The sequence below is a fragment of the Onychostoma macrolepis genome, chromosome 14 (assembly GCF_012432095.1).
Source record: "Onychostoma macrolepis isolate SWU-2019 chromosome 14, ASM1243209v1, whole genome shotgun sequence".
NCBI classification, from domain to species: domain Eukaryota; kingdom Metazoa; phylum Chordata; class Actinopteri; order Cypriniformes; family Cyprinidae; genus Onychostoma; species Onychostoma macrolepis.
In genome coordinates this window covers 20,668,550-20,670,838 of record NC_081168.1, presented here as the reverse complement: position 1 = coordinate 20,670,838, position 2,289 = coordinate 20,668,550, and the positions used below count along the sequence as shown (strand labels likewise).

The following is a 2,289-nucleotide window of genomic DNA, read 5'->3' as shown; positions in this document are numbered from 1 at the left end:
GTAACATAAACACAGTTTGCAACTGAAAGTACCAGTTATATTAAAGTACTTGGATATTACCTTGACTTGGACACGCACAACAAAAGGGAATTTCTGAAGATTTTTGATTTCTACGAAATATAGGCCTAGCTATTGACTTTTTTTAATATTTCATAAAAACAGAAAATATCTTATGTACCAACATTGCTACATATAACCATGTAACTTTTTCTGACATTTAAATTCGTCTAACAAACTGTTACCAAAAGAAAATACAGTACTTTTACATAGTAAAAGTGTGTGTGTGTGTGTGTGTGTGTGTGTGTGTGTGTGTGTGTGTGTGTGTGTGTGTGGTACTGAATAATTGCCATACAGATTAATATTTACATGGTACTCCAAACCAAGGTAAGAAAATGTCTAACAAGAATCTGAAAATTTCTTTCAAATTATTCTTGGCTGCACCTTACATTTTTGCCCTTTCTTAAATGATGCATTGAGACAGTTTGATATGATTGACACCTGTTAAAGGCCTTAAGGTAAGGCAAACTCGCACTGAATTACCTGCCCTTTTTCAAATGTGCTCTCATACTGCCTCAAACCTTTTAAATCAGCTTGACAAGTCATGCTGACGACACCTTTCCTCTTCATTCATCTCAATGTGAAGTGTTGACTGCTGGTCTACAGAAACAGCGTTGTTGCTCTGCAGGAAGTCGTCTCACCCTAACCCGTAATTTAACAGCAAACGGGTGGGTGTAGGGGGGGCCAGCGGCAGGCAGCGTCCCCTTTGATCGGCTTGTCTTCATTCCCCTCACACCACCAAGAGAAAAGCAAGGCTGCAGCAAAGAGCTGTCATTTGCTGCTGTCAGTCACTATTCAGTTTTGTATACGCACCTCTTCAGGCCCAGAGATTTTTCAACCTCTGCTCTTGAGTGTTTTTTAATATTTTATTGAAAGTGATTGTAACAATTTGTTTGAGCTGCTACATAAAAATCTCTTGTGCTGAATAAATGTGTTATGGAACAGAGCCGGGAGGACAAATAGTAAACAGCTTAAGACAGCTAGATTTTTACATCATATTTAAACCAATAAGTCTATGGATTTTTAAAATATTATTTTATTTTTTATCATTCAGCAGGAGTGTTATTTTAGTAATATATTATTATAATATTTAATAATGTTTAGCATTTGCTTTTATTTTTATATTTTCAGTTTTAGTACCTTTGCTATGTATATAGTCATTTTATTAGATTTTTTTTATATATATTTAAACATTTTAGTACTAACATTTACATTTAATCATTTAGCAGACACATTTATCCATAGCGACTTACAAATGAGGACAATAGAAGCAATCAAAACCAACAAAAGAGCAATAATATGCAAGTGCTATGACAAGTCTCAGTTAGCTTAACGCAGTACATGTAGATGCAGTAGATAGAATAGAAAATGAGTAGAGAAAGCTAGTGTTAGAGGCCTTTTTTAAAAGAAAACAAGCAGTAAGAAAATTATTGTGTTAGAGGGTAAAGTTTTTGTTTTTTAAATAAAAAAAATAGATGAAATAGAATTAGAATAGAGAATGCTAGCATTGGAGGGTCAAATAAAGATAAAATAAATGAAAATTTAAAATAAGATACTTAAATGAAAATTAAAAAAAAATAGAAATTTTGCCTTCGTAACTAGCTGAAATAAACTAGTTTTTCGTGTAATGTTTGTTTAATTTATTTCAGCTTTTATTTAAAATACCTGAAATTTATATTTTAGTCATTTTTACTTTGCTTGAGATAATAACACTACCATCCAGCATGCAGGCAAAAATGGGTTCCTTAATAGCACACCTCTATTCAACAAGCTGCATAATTTGAGACATCAATTATGTCCATTGCTCTAATGATGTGTAACAAGTTATGCACCTCAAAGCGTGTAAGAGGTTTGATATTATGTAGTCATGTTTAACAGTGATTTCATAGGCTTGTATTTGGTTGCATTTGATTGATGAGAACTGTTAAAATTCTGCATGTATTTGTAGTCAGTATCATACTAAATATATTGTGCTATCATAAAGTTGTGATTTAAAACATTATATTTCAGTGTACGTACAGAAACCCCTTTTTTTTTTTAAGAAACCAGAGCAGTAAAATGTCATTATTCAAGCATATCTTCATATAAATATGTGGCGGTGGTGTCCTTTCTCTGGTTGATAAAGCTGCACGCGCTATGACATTCAGTATGTCATTCACATGCACTGTGCTGCATACTTAACAGGCGGTTTACCTCAAGAGCGATTATTTCAGAAGGAAGGTCAATGTCACT

At 33.2% G+C, this 2,289-nt stretch overlaps 1 protein-coding gene across 2 annotated transcripts in view; it reads left to right on the top strand.

Annotated features, from left to right (window-relative positions):
- kctd8 (potassium channel tetramerization domain containing 8) overlaps nucleotides 1-2,289 on the top strand; it is a 39,723-nt gene that overhangs the window by 136 nt on the left and 37,298 nt on the right. The window lies entirely within an intron of this gene.